Source organism: Symphalangus syndactylus, chromosome 10 (genome assembly GCF_028878055.3).
Source record: "Symphalangus syndactylus isolate Jambi chromosome 10, NHGRI_mSymSyn1-v2.1_pri, whole genome shotgun sequence".
NCBI classification, from domain to species: Eukaryota; Metazoa; Chordata; class Mammalia; order Primates; family Hylobatidae; genus Symphalangus; species Symphalangus syndactylus.
The window spans coordinates 27,576,050-27,597,841 of NC_072432.2; the positions used below are offsets into that span (position 1 = coordinate 27,576,050).

The 21,792-nt window shown below is 41.1% G+C and overlaps 1 long non-coding RNA gene across 1 annotated transcript in view; it reads right to left on the reverse strand.

Moving 5' to 3' along the window:
- Nucleotides 1-9,763: 9,763 nt before the first annotated feature.
- Nucleotides 9,764-21,792, reverse strand: part of LOC134731619 (uncharacterized) — a 60,993-nt gene continuing 48,964 nt past the window's right edge. The window contains exon 3 of the long non-coding RNA XR_010114037.1: nucleotides 9,764-10,160. This is a non-coding gene — a long non-coding RNA (uncharacterized lncRNA). The remainder of the gene's footprint in view (nucleotides 10,161-21,792) is intronic.

Here is a 21,792-nt window from a genome sequence, read left to right on the forward strand (position 1 = left end):
CTATATTATTCCAGGGGAGGAGGCAAGGAGACAACCAACCAGGAAAGTGAGACTGCTTGTGTTAATGGCTGTATCACCCCTGCCCTTCCCTGAAAAGAGACATCATACCTGAGATCCAGAAATGGCTGCTGCTTTCTTTGTGCTCCATTTTATCTCATTCATCATTCTAAGCCTGGCATGGTGGCTCATGCCTGTAATCCCAGCACTTTGGGAAGTCAATGTGGGAAGGTTGCTTGAGCTCAGGAGTTCAAGACAAGCCTGGGCAACTTAGCAAGACCCCATTTCTACAAAAGATAAAATAATTCGCCTGCATAGTTCCAACTACTCAGGAGGCTGAGGCAGGAGGATTGCTTGAGCCAGGGAGCCCAAGGTTGTAGTGAGCTATAATCGTGCCACTGCACTCCAGGCTGGGTGACAGAGTAAGACCCTGTTAAAAAAAAACAAAAAAAAAAACCACAAAACATATTATGTATTTATTTCTTTATTTATTTTGAGACAAAGTTTCGCTCTTGTTGCCCAGGCTGCAGTACAATGGCATGATCTCAGCTCACTGCAATCTCTGGGTTCCTGGGTTCAAGCGATTCTCCTGCCTCAGCCTCCCAGTCACTGGGATTACAGGTGCCCACCACCACGCCCAGCTAATTTTTGTTTTTTTTAGTAGAGACGGGGTTTCACCACGTTGGCCAGGCTAATCTGAAACTCCTGACCTCAGGTTATCCGCCTGCCTCAGCCTTCCAAAGTGCTGGGATTACAGGCATGAGCCACCACACCCGGCCCACAAAACATAATTTTATCACAGTATCTATAACATTCTTTTGCACTTATTTATTCACCTGTCTGCCCCACTAGGCTATAAACTTGTGAAGGTTCAGGACCATGCATGATTCATTTTTTCACTCTCTTTGCCCAGCAGAGTGACTAATACACAGTAAGTGATGAGTGGGTATTTGATGAACACATAAATTTCAAAAAGGGTGTGGCTAAACCCCACAAAAAGTTCAAGTAAGTTAGAAAATAAACACTGTCCATTGGATGAAAAAGTTCAGAAGTCACTGATGACATTACTCAAAGATATTTTAAGGGAGTGATGGCTTTCAGGGAGATGTAGCTGACAGTGTTTACTGCCTACCCAAAAACCATTCTTCTATTTCTTCTTTGCTTAACTGAATTCCAGTTGTATTTAGGCACTGAGCAAATTCCCTTTGATGTGGAAATGTGGGCCTGTACCCCAGATAAAGGGTGATAATATGTCCCAGTTCTGGCTAATATGATGTAAGAGGAAATCCTTTGGTGGGGCATTTTGGAAAATATTATACTTCGTTGACGTGAGTAAGACTCACCAAGAACAAATTTTCTGCTGCCTTCCCACCCAGAAGTCAGTGTGGTGTTTGTACTTACGGCAGCCATTTTGCAACTATGATATGAAGGTCAACTGAATCACAGAGCTGATATCACTGAACCCCCAAGAAAACACTAGCAACTCTTTATCTACAGACTTCTTGTCACATAAGAAAAATGAGTCTCTGTGTTAGCTGGGTTGTCTGTTACATTCTAATTGATATAAGAAGAGAGAAAAGAGAGACAAACGAGAGACCACTGTTCTTAGTGAACATATTACAACTAGTACAGTTTGGTGGCTGCAGGATACAGAGTTTGTTTGGTAGTTTTGGAAGGAGGCTGGAAATGGAAAAGCAATGAGGTTACAGGGGCTTCTAATGCCAATGAAGAGAAAGGCTTTAATTTTGTTGGCAATAGGGGGCCATAGAGGTTTTCGGGTAATGTTTTGGAACTTTAAGAAGAATGCTTTGGCAGAAATCAGCAGGGTCTATGTGTGCCCAAAGAGTGATGCATCAGAAGCGATGCATTTGGCATAATCATATTGGTATTGTCCACCACGAGAATCACTTGGTATACAAACCTGGCTCACTCAGTTCACACCGAATAAGCAAAACTATAACCACTTGGCTTCATGATGCTTGTCGACCTAAAATAAACACATGGTATCAAAGCAAATGAAATGTTACATCTTTCCAGTGCTCCATATGAATAATCCCTGTGGAAGGTATAAGTAAACAAAACTTCTGTTCATAAAAAGTATCAATGACAGATGTAAATACTGTATAAACTCCTGCCATATAAAAGGAGAAAATGAGATCTCATATATCCTTCCACAATACCAATTCCTGACAGCACAACAAATTAGACACACTTAAATAATAATTATTACACACTAGGCCTGAGATTATTCAATAGTTTTTTAACAGTGTTTCTATAATGGTGTGGAGGTTTTCATTTGCTCACTTTTTAAAAACATTTTTCACAATTTCATTATAGGAGAATAAATGCTCTTATACATAGTCATAGTTTCAAATATGTTTCTGTTCTTCTCATTTAAATCTACTCAGAAAACAAGCTTACAACAGAAGCCAAACTAGGAAAATCTCTGCTGTGAGTATCATATAATATTCAAACACTGCCCAGGAAAAACATGGGGGAATGGTGTTTTCTTTGCCATCAAAGAAAAGCACATGAACACCATCTTACAAGATTATTATTGACTAAGGAAATGTGTCATTTGTTCATTCTTTAGACTAGGAATTGATGTTAGAGATTTTTAAATAAATTATAACAAGCTTTTAACAATCTACAAAGAACAAAAAGTGTTAACGTCTTCCCATAGTTGCCTCTGATCTTTTTATAAAGAATTGTTGTGGTCCGGGCACAGTGGCTCATGCCTGTAATCCCAGCGCTTTGGGAGGCCGAGGTGGGCGGATCAACTGAGGTCAGGAGTTCAAGACCAGCCTGGCCAGCATGGTGAAACTCCGTCTCTACTAAAACACACAAAAATTTGACGGGCATAGTGGCAGGCGCCTTAATTGGCTACTTGGGAGGCAGAGGCAGGAGAATCGTTTGAACCTGGGAGGCGGAGGTTGCAGTGAGCCTAGATGGAGTCATTATACTCAAGCCTGGGGGACAAAAGCAAGACTCTGTCTCAAAAAAAAAAAAAAAAAAGGAATCGTTGCCCCCTGGGGCCTCTTCCTATTCCCCCTCCTTCCTTCTTTCTTTCTATCCCAAAGGAAATTACATTTTTTGAAGTTGATATGTATTCATCCTATTAATAGTACTATACTTTCACTTCATATGTATATATCCTGGCCCACATCTTTTATTTATGAAATTCATTATACAAAAATTAGTAAATTCTTTCTATATAAGTTATTTATACATTTTGAATATTAATCCTTCACCAAGTACATGCCTTGAAAATACCTTCTCAGTTTATCTTGTAACATTTCATGGTATCTTTTGTCATGTAAAAAGTATTTTTAAAAATTTTTATATGCAGTCACATGGCACTCAACTACAGGGACATATTCTGAGAAATAGGTCCATAGGCAGTTTTGTCATGCTAACATCATAGAGTGTAATTACACAAACCTAGATGGTTTGTATATGGTACAAGCCTACTGCTCCTAGGCTGCAAACCTGTACAGCATGTCACTGTATTGAATACTGTAGGCAATTATAACACAATGGTATTTGTATAATTAGACACATCTACATATAGAAAAGGTACAGTAAATATACAATATTATAACCTTATGGGACTATTATCATGTATTGACTAACATATCATTATTTGGAGCATGACTGTCATCCAATTTATCATTTCCTTAATGGATTGTGCATTTTAATGTTTTGTTTAAGAAATCCTTTCATACTACAAATATATTTCCTTTCAATTTTTTTTTTTTTTTTTTTCAGATGGAGAGTTACAGAGATAACTCTGTTGCCAGGCTAGAGTGCAGTGGCGCAATCTTGGCTCACTGCAATCGCTGCCTCCCGGGTTCAAGCGATCCTCCTGCCTCAGCCTCCTGAGTAGCTGGGATTACAGGCATGTGCCACCACACCCAGCTAATTTTTGTATTTTTAGTAGAGACGGGGTTTCCCCCTATTGGCCAAGATGGTCTCAATCTCCTAACCTCGTGATCCGCCCGCCTTGGCCTCCGAAAGTGCTGGGATTACAGGTGTGAGCCACTGCGCCCGGCCTTCCAATATTTTTTTAATTCTATTTTTCTTATTTAACTTTCTAATCTGAAACAGAATTTGTATGTGGGCAAAAGAAGGGATCTAATTTTATTTTTTTCTTATGAATATTTGTTTTCTAAATAAAAGAAAATAAAGAAAGCTCAATCGCTCTTTATAATCTGTAAACTCCTTAACAACAGTCACTATGATTTATACTCATCTCATCAGTACACTTCCTCAAAGTACTTTGAACATTACTGGTACATAATATATATTTTTTGGAGAAGAGATACTTTTTTCCAGCCCCCATTGCTTAGAATATATACCAAGCTGTCCATCTAAAATAATCTAAATTGTGCTTAATTTATCCCCCTGAGCAGGAAATAGCCTCTTAATAGGATTAACTTGGTATAAGCACTGAATCATTCCAATTAAACTGAAGGGTATTAATCACTTCCCTAACTTTGCCCATTTTTAGAAAGTTCTTCTGGACAAAAATCTACCTACTCATCAAGTTAGATTCATTTATTTATCTACCAGGAGAAATGCATAACAAAGAAGTAGGAACCTGGACTAAAAACACATTTTAACCTGTTTTATAAGACTTTTAAAAATCAACTGTTTGAGTCAAAGAACTACCTGTACCAACCTCAAGTTGATTAATGTTTTTTAAGGGTACCAATTTACAGATTTAGGCTCTCAATAGGGCCTAGTTGCATTGGTTTAGTTCTTGCCGACACTTACTTACTTTCTCCTTTCTTTTATAAAGAAACAGTCTGAAATTAAGATATGTTTGTAACCTAATTTTAATCAAAGGCAATTAATGAAAAACCAAGGAAGGTAATTTTTTAAGGAAACATTCTAAGATGTTTTTGAAGAATACTTCTCTAATACTTTTTTAAAAGAATCTCCTTACAAAATTTTGCTCTTTTCAAACAATTCCAGGGGCATTAGCATCTCATAGGGATGAACACCTGTTTTGTTTGTTTGTTTGTTTGTTTTGGGGAGGTGGTTTTTGTTTTTGTTTTTTCGCTCGAGGATGGGGTTCTAACAGACCCGTGGTGAGAAGATAAAACTAACCAGAAGGTGTGAGAATAAACTGACAATTGTAAATAAAGTGAAATATAGTTGGTAAAAAAGAAAACACATAAAAACTTGGGAAACAAAATCATTTTCTTTTCAAACACTGCATGTAAACTAATATTTATTTATTTATTTATTTATTTGTTTGTTTGTTTGTTTTTACCAGGACTAAGGAGAGGCACTCAGATAGAAAAGATGTCATTGCTTCCAGCTTTTTACTGAGGGAAGCCCATCACTTGAAATTGCTTCTATTAGCAGGTTCCCTAATAAAACCAAGGCAAATCCTGCACAGCCTCAAAAAAAAAAAAAAAAAAAAAGTTTCTACTACGATTCAGCAGTCAGTATCACCGTCTGCTTTATCTTTAATGCAGTAACATATTTTTCATGGTTCCGCTTAACAGCGCTTAGAGACCTTGAACTTCAAAATCAGAATGCATCTTAGAGAAACTATCCCAGCACCACAATTTGGGGACGTGGGGACGTTGTGTATTCAAAAGCATTAGTCTGTTTTGACTTCATCCTTTCTTTAGAAGGATCAAAAGTCAGCCACAAGTGTAAAAGAAAAACTAATTTTAAAAAAGTTTAGCCTTAAAAACATAACTATCTCAGCGCGTGGGGGTTCCCTCTGTTCAAAAGAAAACAAGAAGAAAAAAAAAAGATGGACTTTGCTGTCTTTTTTGCACGCTTCTCTTAAAATCCTCATTGGAAGCCCCCTGGGAAAATGAGACTCCGATTCCTCACCTGCTTAAAATCACGCCACGGCCACGAATCACTGCAAAAGCAAGGCTCTAACTTAAAACAAAAAGAGAAAGTATTCACTTCTGCGGAGAACCCGAGCCTCCTCCTGAGCGGGCGACGCTCGGCTGATGGGACCGGGCCGCGCAAGCCGCGGGTGCAGCCGGGTGGGGGGCACCAGGCGCGAGGCGAAGGAGCGCACGACCAAAGGAGATGCTTGGCTCCTAAGATAACACCTTTAAAAAAAGAAGAAGAAAGAAAGAAACAAACGAACTCGATACTTAGCGTCATGATCCTTGCCACCCCTCCCCTGCTCCGCCACCCACACAAAAAATAAAGTGAGCCGGGCGGGGGAGTGCGCGCCCAGAAAGGGAACAAGCAGCAAGGCGCCTGTGACACAAAATGGAGAAAGAGGAACCTAGAGTGGAAAGGAAGAAGGAAAACCGAGTAAAGGAGGTTATTCATAAGAACAGGAAAAGGGCCGAGGGGTAGAGAACGCCCGAAGGAAAGCGCAGGAGGCCCTCGTGAGAGGGCAAGGGGGAAAAGATCGACGAAGTAAGAGCCAGAAGAGGAAAGGAAAGAAAGACTTTCTAGATGCCGAGGCTCCATTTTCAGCAGCGCCATATTCGCTTTTCCTCTCGCCGCTTTTGGCTGGGGTTTATGTGCAGCGGTGGACAGGCGCCAGCACATTTCTGCAGCTTCAGCAGCTCTGCTCAGACACCTGGGGAGGGCCGCAGGGCCCGGGCGGGGGACGCGCACTCTTGGCCCAGGCCCGGGCGCGGCCCCCTCCCCGGCCTGGCGGTTCCTGCGCAGCGCCCGCCCCGCGCTCCTCTAGGCTGCAAAGGGGGCCTCCGACTCGGGCCCGACCCGGAGGGGACACCTCACTCGGGGCCCCGCGGCAGCCCCCAGGGGACGCGGGCCCTCTAGTTTCGCCCAGGGTGTGGCTGGGCACGCGTGCCAAGGGGATGCGTAAACGAGAACCGAAAAAGACGAACTTAACTTTCGGGGAGGAGGAGAGGGCGCACGCTGGGGGCACCGGGGCTTGGGGGCGCTCCTGGAGGTGACGGGATCACCTCCACCTGCGCGGGGCCACTGGCTGGGAGCCGGCGATCGATGCACGCCGCGGCGCCTGGCCCAGGCCGCCAGAAAAACGTCCAAGGTCGGGGCTCGGCCGGGAGCCCCAAGCGGGTCCCCTGGCCTCGGGGCGCCAGTCCGGGAGGCGGCCGGAACTCCGGTCTTCGCAGTTCTCAGCGATTTTAGGCGCGGCCCGTGTCTGAAAGCTCCTCGGGGTTACGTCCTGGGGCGACTGGAGGCGGCTCACGACTCAGAAAGTCGGGGCTTCTCGCCCCGGATCCCCACCGCTGGCGTCTGTCGAATCCCCACCTCGGTCCTCGGGTAGAGGCTCAAGCGCGTTCCAAGACCATTCTCTTCGCTCCCATCCCCGTTATTCTTCACTTGCACTTGACATCGTTCTTCACTCAAGATTAGGTCCTCGCTAGTGCCAGAGAAGCCCCTGGGTCCCCAGTGCCCTCAGCCCCGCAGCGTAGGGAGCAGCCGGCCCGGGAGACAAGGAGGCCACGGCCATGGAGGCCCCAGGCCTGGAGTCCCCGCGCCGTCGGGTTTTGAGCCGTGCGGCTGGCCAGGACCGCCGGCTCCTTCTCTGTCCCCGTCCTCCGCTCTCAGCCCCGCAGAGGTGACGGTAGCTGGAGGCTAGAAGCGACGGTTTCTTCGGGCCGGTGGAGGGGAACATGTCATAGCGAAGGAAACCGAGCCCCACAGGGATCTCCGGGCGTCCCGGACGCTTCGCTGGTTTTGCTCCTAGAAGGAAAGGCCTTCCCGCTTGTGTTCCACCGGCTCACCAGGTCCTCCCTTTGTGCCTGTCACCGGGCAACTCTAACCTCAGCTTTGTGCCTGTCACCGGGCCCCGGGATAATTAGATCCTCCCAGACCCGGGAATCCATCAGAAGCGTTACCCGTACTTGGCGCCCTGAAAGTTCCCCAAGCGCAGCGGCCGCGCCCTCGAGTGCATCCACTCTGCGATCCACGGGCGGCACCTGCCCACCCGCGGCTCGGCTTTGCGTGTTTTAAGCCGACTATTCTATCACCATTGCAGGATGAGCTGGCCTTTAAATTTTCAAAGAACATTTAGATTATTTTCAACAGTTCATGCTTTTTATATCTGTCTTTTCAGACTGCAGATTTCCACAAGGAAAAATATATCTTTCCTAGACGGCAAAAAGCAGATTTATTTTATTTTCCTTTTTAAAAAGTTGCCTTAAAACGCCTATCTCATAGTACTTGGGGATTAAACTGTTTCCCCTAAGAGAAAGTTCAACGACTAAGCTCAAACGTCAGTCTTGACACCTTTGGTTAAGATGATCCTTTCCCAGTGTTGTTAGTGAAATGTTAAAATCAAAATTTCAAAATGAAATAGCTGTTTTATGGCTCTAGAACATTCCAGAAATTTAAGAACTAAAAATATTGACAAGGTGCAAGGCCTAGTTCACAAATAACATTCCAGCTTCTGTTTCTGTGAGAGTTCTTTTTTAAGGCTAGGAAAGATTTTTGAAGTTAAAGTATTCATAGCTGGAACAGACATCATTTGACAACATATGAAATTTTAAATTGTGCATTGTAAGTCTCATGTTTATGTTATGTTTCTTGGATATACTCCATTGCATTTTGTGCTTCCCTCTTTTATGGGAAAGCTTACAATTAACTTACCAGTTTTTTTTTTTTAATTTAATCAGGATTAGATTTAAAAAAAAAAAACCCTAAAGCTACTTAGAAAAAGATATTTTATGGCAGCCAAATACAAAAATGAATAAAGCTTAAAGTAAGTTATTGTCTCATCTCTCAAGGATTGCTTCCTTCTGAAATAAAAATTGGGAGTTGTACTTTGGTAGGTGTTCTTATCGACTCAAATCTAGCCATTGAATGCAAGTGATTAGGTATTAAGGCCTACTTAAAAAAAAATCATTGTGAAACATTTATTAAACCCTAGAAAGAACATGTTTCTTTTCATGAGGCCATGTACTGATCAACTTTCAATGCAGAGCAAAGATCAATGGGTGCCACTTCTAGAATTTCATGTGTTAAATATTGCTAGGTAATATGGAATTCAAAAAGAAAATCATCTCTATTTGATAGATTTGTAAGTAAAAGAAGGCATACAATCAGAGTCTTGGAATTCAGATGCAGAATGTTAAATACAGCTCTTAAGTTTTATTCAAAATCCATTTAGAAAGGAAATATAAATGACCTTCATAGCAAATTTTTGGAAAGATAATACTTAGGAACAGCAAAAAGCTAGTTCACAAATGTCCAGTATTTGATAGTCAGTGTATAACACACACAATCTTTACAGAACTATATACTTATTTTTAATATTGCCTGTTGGTATATTTTAAATGGTCCTCATTTGTATTATAAATACCTCAAATTTCAATTATCTGCAATTTTTACATTTTTGAAGTACATTTTCTTAAATCCCAGATTTTGTTATATGTCAGCACATGGAATACATACAGGTATTTCATTCTAATAGAATGAAAATGTAAATATCTAAAATAAGGTATGTATCATACTATCATAGGAATCAGCAAAGAAAATCATTTCACTATAATTCTATTGGCATTTTAAGAACATTCAATGGAAAACATAAATTTCCAATTTATTAAGACCTTATTTTTGTACCTAATTATTAAAGAGTAATACCATCTATGTTCTCTAACAGCCCCTTCCTAATCCATTGCTTTATTAAATACTCTTCTGATTATGTCTACTTGATACCAAGCATTATCAAACACTTAAATAAGGAAATGAAATATTTTCATTTCCCTTTTTGTTTATGCTGCTTCTTAATTGTTTTATGAGAAATTGATATAGTTCAAAGATAACAAATTTAAATCTAAAATTAAGGTGAACACTTGCCTTCATTTATTAAATACATAAAATTCATAGAGGTCCAAGGTCACATGAACAATCAGTGTGTTGAAAACAAATAATATATACGGGAAGTTCAAGGGTTACAACTGTTTATGTTATCTGGAAATGTAGGAGTAGCATTCTCTTTTTAAATTTTTGACATTATCTCTTGCTTTAGGAGAGTCGTATATGATACCAAACATTCTGAGAGTATGTGTGGCAGTGCTGGGTGGTGGTTGTAGAGGTGATGGAGTGGGGATGGTATTAAAATCATTGTATAGCTTTTTCATCTGCATCCTTGTTTGAAAACATTTTTGTTTGTTTTCAGCTAAATATCCGGCAATATGTTCAATGCCTCAGGCAATTTTTTAGATAATTGTAAAGACCTAAAAGTAAACAAGCAAAAGAACATTGATCAGCCAAAATGTTATAGTTTTCATGTCACAAAAAAGAACTGTACATAAGCCATTGATTGTAAGTTGAATTAATGGAAATTCTACAAAGTACTACAGAAAAATTACATAGTCATATTGCTGAATAAGAATGTATTGCCAGAATAAATGCAATATTTTTTAGAAGTCAGTAATCTTTTACAGTAATTTCCACACTTTGTATCTAGTTTTTAATTCTTCAATTTATGATAGTACAAGTGTTTCAAATTAAATTGTTTTTAAACATATGGAATACCCAGATGATTTTGTACATGAGGAATAAGAAGAAACTATTGGAATTCTTGATTACTAATAATGGTCTCAACACGATAGCAGAATTTCGTAAATCAATTATATGCTCCATTTGAAGATGATAAAGCATAATTAACTTACTTGACACCAACACAAACAATGTTTGGTTTCTTCACAGAACAGGCTATGAGCTATTTTCAGTTATTGCACTGAAATGCTGTCCTGTAAAATTAACAAATGCATGAAGCATTTGCAAACTGGACATTGCACTGAGAACAACGTTGAGTGAAACTATCCAGTTGTTTTTCTAATTATATTTTATCTACTTACATAATCGGAATTAGCAATTACTAATGATTTTTTTTTTTAACTAAGCAACTTGGTGGGAAAAAACAACACCTAAAGTAAAGTATTATTCTTATGAACAATGTGAAACAAAATTAATCATTTGGAATGGCATCTAGATAGTAGGACTTTAATTCTTAATTTAGAATATTGAGCATAAAATACTATAGTTTTATTGAACCTTTTACCATGCCATTTTTTACAGTAAAAAAGGAAAAATAGAAATGAATATCTAGATAATTAAAATAAACATTTTCTGGTTATGTGAAACAAAAGGGAGTTTTAAGGGGTGGAAGAGGAAGGTGCAGAATTCTTGTCTGCCTTCCTAGCAGACAGAGTGGGCAAGTGGCTACTTGATCCAATTTCAAGGACAACTGCAAAAAGTGCATCCTCCCCAAATATTTCCATCACCCATTTACTGATGCATTCACCATTTTTCAGTTTAAAAGTTTGAACCTCAGTAAAATCCAAATGCTACTGAGAAAACTCCCATTCTAAGCTGTTATCAATTATTTATACCTCTGAATGAGTATCAGAGCAAACGTTGCCAGAAGAAAAAGAAAGTTTCAGGACCTCGAATAATTAATACAAATGGGAGAGGAGAACTTGAGGAAGGATGTGCAGAGAAACAGCTGAATTGCTGAGCAACAGAGAGAAACATTTTTGTGTAGTTTTACCTGGTCTAAATTAACTAACTAGATAATGCCCTATTTTAACATTAACATTTAATGATGTATAACACACTTCATTTCATACTGTTCCCTGTAGCTGGGCAATGATTACTCCAAGGTATAATGGAAAACATGAATTAATTAGAGATTTCAGGTACAAACATAACATGAATGTAAAATATACAGATCATTAAAATCATGTCTATAAAATAGAAATTAAAATATGAGTTTTGTAATGTATTTGACAACCAGATAATTTGTCTATCCACATAAATCTAACTAACCAGATTATTGCCATATTTCAGCTTTACTATGGACTGTGTTAATAAATATCATGACTAAATACTATCTCTTAAAGCATTTTGTAATAGATGTAAGGGTTTTTTCCCCTTTTGGTTATAGTAATAATAAATTTTCACATTGTGTGGAAATCAAGATCAACTGTTAAGATAGCCAAGCAATCATGTAATAGTTCAGTTACTTCAAACATAAAGTAGGCTCAGATTTATTTTTTCCTAACAAACTGCTTCCAGTCCACTCAAGATTCTATCCAAAAAGCAGTATTTAGCACTTTTCAGGCTAATTCCAAACAAATGAAGATTAACAGATCATCAGTTTAGTTTCACACATGAAATTGAAAAATGAATTGCTGGTCAAAATGCTAATAACACAAATGCGAAATTTATGTGTGTTCCTTGTTCCTAAATATTGAAAAAATATCAACTAATCATCAAGTTTGCCAAAACAAAAAAAAATTGAAATATAATTCCTAGTTAATTGGTTTACCATTCATTATTACTTCTCTTTGAATTCAGTAACTTATCAATGATTAAATATGTGCTTCAACAAGTTAATTCTTTAAGTTCAAGTAACTGGAAACCATTTTCTCAATGGTGCAGCATTTCTTAATGTCAGTTCAAGATGTTTGGAGACATATTGCTGATTTTAGAAGGTGATGTGTGCTGATTTATGAAGGAATTGTTTAGCTTGTACTCTGGGCTCTGATCAAGGGAAATACACTCTCAGATACAGCCTGGCATTTAAGGGTACCTCTTTCCTAGCTGGTTATCTGCTTCCTGAGTTCAGTTGTAATAGCTTGCGAGCTTCTCCCATCCCATATGACTGGATTCTGATTTCTTATTTTCTGATAGCAGGGTAAACTTTGTTCTCCCTTTACTAAACGTTGACTTGACAAATAAATAGACCTCCTGCATTTTAATGTTTGTCTGTTTTTGAAAAGATTCTCATCTGTTTCTGTGATCACAGCCTCCCGATCCCAGTGCATGCAAACCCAGTGGCTCAGCAAACGGTCAATGCTATTTCTTCTGGTAGAGTGACCATCTGACCACCTGCCCCTCAGTAAGAATAGGGACCTGTCCTCTGTTGACAGGGTTTCCCTCTCAGCTGTGCCTGATGCCAGGCTGTCTAAGAATGGGAGTTCCAGCAGAACAGACCAGGAAAAATAGTGCCTTTGCAGTACCTCCCAGTTGTGCTAGAACTTCTCTCAATTTCCCTTATTAACTAGATTAAAAATGAGTAATATTTTTTCAGTTTGTTGGTTGCCAAAGAGTACCTTCCACCACCAGGTTTATCTGAGAACATGTAGTCCATCTTTTTTTTTTTTTTTTTTGAGACAGGGTCTTGCTCTGTCACCCAGGCTGAAGTACAATGGTGCAATCATAGCTCACTGCAGTCTACAACTCCTGGGTTCAAGCAATCCTCCCACTTGAGCCTCTGGAGTAGTTGGGACTAGAGGCACTTGCCACCACACCTGGCTAATTGTTTTTTGTTTTAAATTTTTTGTAGAGATGGGGGGGCGGGGCTTGCTATGTTGCCCAGGCTGGTCTTGAACTCCTGGCCTCAAGGAATCCTCCTATCTCTCTCTGCCTCCAAAAGACCTGTGATTATAGGCATGAGCCACTGTGCCCAGCCTGGTCCATCTTCAGTTGAAAGGAAATAGAGGAACTATCTCTCGCATATTCCCATTGTCCCAGTGCTGTCATAGCCTTGGCAATGACTGGTAACTTCTCTTCTTAGGACTAGATTTCTGGGTGGTAGACTATGAACACTAGAAAGGTCTAGAGAAAGGCATCCGCATACTTGGCCTCGTCTTGGCCTTTAGGCTTAAAAACTGTAGGGAGCACTGTGACTCTATCTTTACTGGTATTAGTTCCCCTAATCCTGGGCCGCTGGCTTTGGCCCTGTGGCAGCTTTTGCTGAATTGCAGCACATCTTTGAAGCATCTCTACCAGCCATACAATTATAGAGAGCCAATGCTAGACTGTGTTTTGTAAAGAAACTGAAATATATGTTAGTGCTTTAATTTATCATCATGTTTTCTGCCACACAGATCTCTCTGTTTTTACCAATACTCAAACTACCTCTCTAAATTAAATAAATAAATCTCTTAATTAAATAAATGGGTGGCAGGGCCTAACCTTACCACTGAGTATTCAACTTCCTTGAAGATGTGATTTGGTCCTCTTATTCTCAGATTTACCAGCTGTAGTCGATTCAGATGGAGGTGTGGGGAAGACCTACTTCCTATACCTGTTTTTAAAATCTACTTTTCTAAAATGTAACATTACTTCATGTATTCCTTTTAACAAGTTTATGAGGAGGGTGTTATCAAACCTATTTTATACCAATGCAAGCATTTGTTCTCAGCTAAACTAACAACTCACATTTAGCCAGGTCTTGTACAAAGTGTGCAAAATGCTTTAAATTCAAAAACTCTGGGAAGTAGGTAAACTATTAGGGCATTTTACAGAAGAAGACAGGCTTGGGATCATTAATAAAGTGACAGATACTTACAGATGTTACTGATGGTCTCCATGTTGTCAAATCCAGAGGATTCTTCCCTATCATGATCTTACTTAACCACCTAGCACCAGGCAACCCTCTTTGACTGACACCACAACTGCTCACTCTTTTTTCCTATCTCCTTGATCTTCTTTTCTGTCTCTTTCTTCTTTTTTTTTTCTTTTAACCAACTCTAAAGGAAGCAACTCAAGACAGTCCTGGTCTTCTTCTCTGTGTTCTCCACCCTCTTTCCATGGATGACCCCAAACATTCTCATAGCTTCCATTACGATCTGTATGCCTACAATAACAACACTTATTCCTCTTTCACAGATCTCTTCTCTGAGCATCAGTTAATGATCCAACAATCTACCGGAAGCTACAACCACCTGGTAGATGCTTCAGGAGTGTCTAAAAATCACATAATGTTCCAAAGCTGAATCCTTGACCTTCTGCCTACAATGCAGTGAATGGCATGGCATCACCCTTTATCTGGCTGTGTAAGTCAGAAACCTAGAAGTCATTCTTCTCTTTAAGATGCCTGTATCTGATCCATCAGCAAGCTCCAGCAATTTCATTCCAAAAGATCTCCTATATTTCTAATTTTCTCTGTCTTGACAGCCATAAGTTTTTTCTTTTCTTTTTTTTTTTTTTTTTTTTTTTTGAGACAGGGTCTCAGTCTGTCACCCAGGCTGGGGTGCAATGGCATGATCATAGCTCACTGCCGCCTTGACCTCCTGGGCTCAAGCCATCCTCCCACCTCAGCCTCCCAAGAAGCTGGGACTATAGGCATGTACCACCATGCCTGGCTAATTTTTTAATTTTTTGTCGAGACAGGGACCCACTATGTTGCCCAGGTTGATCTTGAATTCCTGGACTCAAGTGATCCTCCCACCTTGGCCTCCCAAATGCTGGAATTACAGGTGTGAACCACTGCACCTGGCCTGACAGCTGCCATATTGGTTCAAGCCAACATCAACTTTTCCAAAGGGGTCTCCCCTCTGCCTTGTCCCTGAAATCTGTTCTTCTTCAAACTATTGTAAACATTATTCCGTTTTTTAGCTAAATTTTTACCAAAATATTACAGAATAAATTTTACAGAAAAAGTGCATAAATCATAAATATGCAGCTTGATGCTGTTTTATAACCTGGACACCCCTGTATAACCAGCACCTGGATCGTGAAATAGATCAGCACCTCAGAAGCACTCCCTCATCTCCCTCCTAGTCGTCACCCCCAAAGGGACCTACTCTTCTACCTTCTATTGCCATCAATTAGTTTTGACCATTTCTGAACATTATATAACTGGTATCAACAGTTTTTAAATACAAATTATGACACAACTGGCTAAACCTCTCAAAGGCTTTCTTTACACTGATAGTAAAATACAAACATGTTACTGTAGTCCCAATACTATCTGTCATCTACATACTTCCTTAGGCTCATGTCCTGTCATTTCTCCCATTTTCTCAATACACTCCAGCTCACTTGTATTTTGTTTTTGTTTTTGGTTTTGGTTTTGGGTTTTATTTTTATTTTTTTGAGTCTCCCTCTGTTGCCCAGGCTAGAGTGCAATGGTGTGATCGTGGATCACTGCAACCTCCACCTCCTGGGTTCAAGCAATATCTCCTGTCTCAGCCACCCGAGTAGCTGTGATTACAGGCGCCCGCCACCACACCCAGCTAATTTTTGTATTTTTAGTAGAGACGGGGGTTTCACCATATTGGCCAGTCTGATCTCGAACTCCTGACCTCAGGTGATCCACCCACCTCGCCTTCCCAAAGTGCTAGGATTACAGGCATCTCGGTCTTCTTTTTTTCCTTGGATATGCTAAGAAATATCCAAATGCCTTGACACAGGGCCTTTGCATATGCTGTTTCCTCTGTTACAATGCTAGTTCCAGCATAGCTGGTTTCTTCTTGCCCTGAAATTCTCACCTTAAACATTACTGCCCCAGAGAACTTTCCATGGCCATCATATCCCATGTACATATCCCACCCTATTGTCATGGGATATGGCTTCTGTGTGTCAGGGATGGTTAAGTGTCTTTTGTGGCTTGGCAAACAAGAGGCACAATAAGGTTTTAGCCACTGTGCACACATACAGTTTGTGGGGGTATTTGATTTGGTTAAATTTGGTTAACAAGAAAAGTGGAAGAATTAGAAAAGAGATGTCAAACAGAGGCCAGATTCAATGGCTCACGCCTATAATCCCAGCACTTTGGGAGGCCAAAGCGGGAGGATGGCTTGAGACCAGCCTGGGCAACATAGCAACACCTCATCGCTACAAAAAGTTTTTTAAAAAATAGCCAGGTGCGGTGGGTGCATGCCTGTAGTCCCAGCTACTCGGGAGGCTGAGGCAGGAGAATGGCATGAACCCGGGAGGCAGAGCTTGCAGTGGGCCAAGATCGCGCCACTGCACTCCAGCCTGGGCGACAGAGCAAGGAGCAAGATTCCACCTCCAAAAAAAAAAGAGAGATGTGCTGTTGGAAGTCCTGGTTTACTCTCCTCCACCTCACACAACATGGGCCCAGGCCTGGGGAGGAAGGCTGCAAAGGTATCTTCCTTAGAAATCATTCCTTAGTTTCACAGAATGCTTCAGTTTCAGTGGGATTTTTGAATGAAATGCCTCATATAGAATTCAGGTTTCCTCTTAGAGAAACTAACGTCTGAGGTCTGGGGAGGTGGCTCACACCTGTAATCCCAACCCTTTGGGAGGCCAAGGAGGGAGGATCGCCTGAGATCAGGAGTTTGGGACCAGCCTGGGCAACATAGTGAGACACCATCTCTACAAAAATTTTAAAAATTAGCTGAGCATGGTGGTATGCACCTGTAGTCCCAGCTACTTGGGAGGTTAATGTGGGAGGATCGTTAGAGCCTGGGAGGTTGAGGCTGCAGTGAGCCATGATTGCATCACTGCACTCAAGCCTGGGCAACAGAACAAACCCTGTCGAAGGAAGGAAGGAAGGAAGGAAGGAAGGAAGGAAGGAAGGAAGGAAGGAAGGAAGGAGGGAGGGAGGGAGGGAGGGAAGAAAAGGAAGGAAGGAAAGAAAGAAAGAGAAAGAAAGAAGAAAGAAAGAAAGAAAGAAAGAAAGAAAGAAAGAAAGAAAGAAAGAAAGAAAGAAGAAGAAGAAAGAAAGAAAGAAAGAAAGAAGAAAGAAAGAAAGAGAAAGAAAGAAAGAAGGAAGGAAGGAAAGAAAGAAGGAAGATAATGTAATGTCTGGGATTATTCATATGAAAGTATTCCATGAGCCCCAAAGGCTTGCTCTCATGTAGCATAAGCTTGGAGAGAACACAAAAGTGTAATTATTTGTATTTACAGTATAAAAGGTAGTAGAATTTATTCCTGTTTGGGGTTTTGGTTGGGCTGTTTTTGTTGTAAAAGGCAGAGCCTGGCTCTAGTTCCCTCAGCTCACTGAGGTATGAGTTTAAAGGGGACAGAGGCCATGTTGGCTTTGTCTGTCCTCGAAGTTCTTCCAGATGAATTCGCTGACTCCCTGGCTATCACTGGTGTTGGCTATTGAGGCTCATCTTGCCACTGCTGCAGCCCGGGCTTCCTCCTCCTGCCATCCAGTACTGGGCAGGAGAAGAGGCACTTGGAAGGAATATTCTACCATCAGGGACCGTGGCCTGGCTCTCTGTGCTCAAGCCAGTTACTTGATTTGCCATTCCCCACTCAGGACCTACCTGGAGGCTCTCATGCCATTTCTCTACTCCAGGCTGGAGTGCAGGGGTGCAATCACGGCTTGCTGCAGCCTCGATCTCCTGGGCCCACACTGTCTTCCCAATTCTGCTTCCTGAGTCACTGGGAACACAAGTGCACACCACCACACCTGGGCTGCTTTTAAAATTTTTTGTAGAGACAGGGTCTCACTATGTTGCTAGCCTGATCTCAAACTCCTGGGCTCAAGCGATCTGCCAGGCTCAGCCTCCTGAGTAGCTGGGACTATAGGTGTGTGCCACCATGCCAGGCTTACCTCCTATCTTTCAAGTTTCACCTTCTGCTGCAGACTGCTTCATTCATGTAAGTTTTTTATATCAATTTTCTGACAGGGGGTGAGGAGAGGGATTTCAATGGCCCATTTACCCTTCCAAGCCTACTCATGCCAACCTATGAATGTATTGTCCTTCCAGCTGGGGCTGGGACAGGGGATGACGAGGCCATGCAATATGTGTACCTAAAGGCTGCCCTTTCAGGAGGTACGGGGGGTGATGCATCTTCCTTAGAAGCAATTGTGGTTATAGCAGGCAATGTATTTGACATTCCTAGTTTATTCTCATCAACAAAAGTAAAGCCCTAGCAATGTAAGAATAGATACAAAATATATACAGTCATGTAGCTTTTTTACTTGATATTTTTAAATATCGAAGTGCTAGGATTATAGAATATATTATAGAATATATAGATATAGATAGATAGATGATAGATAGATACATAGATAGATGGATATGGGCTAGATGCAGTGGCTCATGCTTATAATTTGAGCACTTTGGGAGACCAAGGAGGGAGGATGGCTTGAGGCCAGGAGTTCTAGACCATCCTGGGAAACACAGTGAGACCCCCACCCCCACCACCATCTCTACAAAAATAAAATAAAATACCAAGCATGGTGAGGCACAGCTGTAGTCCCAACTACTCGGGAGGCTGAGGCAGGAGGATTGCTTCAGCCCAGGAGGTCGAGGGTGCCATGAGCTATGATTGCACCACTGCACTCCAGCCTGAGCTACAAGTGAGACCTTATCTCTAAAAAAAATTTTCATTGAAAAAAGAAGATATTCTTTTTTAAAAAATAGCTCTGATTTGAAATGCTTATTTGATTCAGCTGTGGAGCATTATTTACTGACTCAAGAAGTTAATATATTCTTTAGAAGTATTAGTGTTCTAATAGTCTATTCCTGCAAGCAGTAAAAACCAGAACATAATAGTTTAGTTTTGTACACCTGAACTTTGATGGAAAAGAGGCTTGGGAGATGAGAAGGCATGGAGAGGCTGCTATATGCTCCAGCTGCAGTGTCCAGAATAGATGTTAGGAATTTCCAACTGTCTTCTGCATTATTTAACATGAATCTAACCCAACTTTTCCTTTGGCTCAATGGAAAACAGGTTTCAAGGGAGCAAAAAAAGTGTTTTTATCTTCCTTAGGTATTTCTGCAGCAGTGAGAGTAGGAATTTTCCCACCTTCTGAATTAAAGCAAGATTACACATTTCCATCACTCATATCTAGCAAAAAACATAGATGACATCCGTGATTTCTTCCATCCCCTTCTCTCCTGTTTTCAGCCAACCCATCATCAAGTCCTGATGGTTCTACTTCCAAAACATATCCTGAGTCTGACCGTGTCTCTGCATCTTCACAGCTATCACCTCTGTCCTAGCCTGGCTGCTGCAACAGACTCTAGATTAGGAATGCATCCAGCAGCAAACGGAAAGTTCAACTCTGGTTGTTTTAACAAATAAATGTTTATTTGTCTCAAATAAAAATAGTCCAAGGGAAGTCAATCCAGGTCTGGAGCAATGGCTCAACAATGCTATCAGGGACCCAGCTCTATCTTTCCTATTATCCTTAATGTGTTGACTTTTGTTCTCATACTTGTCACCTCACGGTCTCTATGTGGCTGCTACATAGCCAGGCATTGCATTTGGGCTCCAGATAGGAAGAAGGGTAAGGGCAGAGAATGATTTCCTTCAGAAGTTATTTTCTGTCTATTCAGGAAGGGAAGCCCTTGCCAGAAGTTACCGACTCCCATCTCATCAGCCAGAACTGGGTCCAAACCAATTCTTAGACCAACCAATATCCAAAGGACTAAAATTACTGGGGTGGTGATATGGTTTGGCTGTGTCCCCACCCAAATCTCATCTTGAACTGTAGCTCCCACAGTTCCCACATGTCATGGGAGGTACCCAGTGGAAGGTAACCGAATCACAGGGTCAGGTCTTTCTCATGCTGTTCTCGAGATAGTGAATAAGTCTTCTGAGATCTGATGGTTTATTTATAAAGAGAAGTTCCCCTGCAAAAGTTCTCTCTCTTTGCCTGTTGCCATCCATGTAAGATGTGACTTGCTCCTCCTTGCCTTCTGCCAGGATTGTGAGGGTTCCCAGCCATGCTGAACTGTGAGTCCATTAAACCTCTTTCCTTTATAAATTACCTAGTCTTGGTTATGTCTTTATCAGCAGCGTAACAACAGACTAATACAGGTGGGATATAGTAGACTCATTACACAATATCTCCCCCAGCCTTCTTCTACTGTGCCTTCCTGTACGAGAAGCTAAAAACTACCTTTCCCAGGCTCCCCTGCAGCTAGGGAATGGAGTGGAGTGGGGAGAAAGGTAGGGTACACCAGTCTATTTTGTTGATGTCAATTAGCAGAGGTAAGGTGGTTCTGAAGTGATTAAATAGGTGCTTCTTTACCTCTTCTTTGTAAAATGATTTGAGTCATTATTAACTCCATTAAGTTTGTCACATTTTGGCTTTTGCCTCCTGCTATTTCAATAAAAACTGTTGCAAAATTAAGTAACCCACAATAGAGCACTTCATAGCATATATGGTTGATGAGTGGTGCCTGAAGCAAGATAAATTTCTCTGGTCTCAGAACCACAAATTACCAGGCTTCTTTCTCCAAGGGCACAGCTGCTGCTGCTGGTAATGGTGGTGGTGTGTGTGATTTCTCTAAATCATCTAGGCACTGAGAATTATGACTAATGGTATTTTTTTCCCTCTTGACCCTCAAGTAGTTTTAAGGCAAATGCATGGCTTTTTTCCTGAAAGTATGGTCTTCTTTGTGTATATTTTGTGTGATAACCTCTCTTCTGATTCTGTCTTTTCTACTCTTATTTCCCTTTTTCTTGGTTCCCTTACTTATTTTTATTTCACTTTGTTGCATATGTTTTTTCCACATGGCAGAAACCCTTTCTGGAAATAGATAGGATTATAAGACTATGGCTGCTAAAGGAGAAAACTATTAAGTAAAGACATCTGGCTTCCTTTCCAACTTGGGCCTGGCAGAATGGCTCCTGCAAAGAAGGGTGGAAAGAAGAAAGGCTGTTCTGCCATCAACAAGGTGGTGACCCAAGAATACACCATCAACATTCAGAAATGCATCCATGGAGTAGGCTTCAAGAAGTGTGTTCCTTGGGCATTCAAAGAGATCTGGAAATTTGCTGTGAAGGAGGTGGGAACTCCAGATGTGCGTGTTGATACCAGGCTTGACAAAGCTGTCTAGGCTAAAGGAATATGGGTGTCCCATACCCATCCATGTGTGGTTATCCAGAAAACAAAATGAGGATGAAGATTCACCAGATAAGTTCTATACTTTGGTTACCTACGCACCTGTAACCACTTTCAAAAATCTACAGACAGGTAGGATATGGTGGTCATGCCTATAATCCTAGCACTTTGGGAGGTTGAGGCAGGCGGATCACTTGAGCTCAAGAGTTTGAGACCAGCCTGGGCAACATGGTGAAACCTCATCTCTACTAAAAATACAGAAAAATTAGCCAGGCATGGTGGCCCACGCCTTT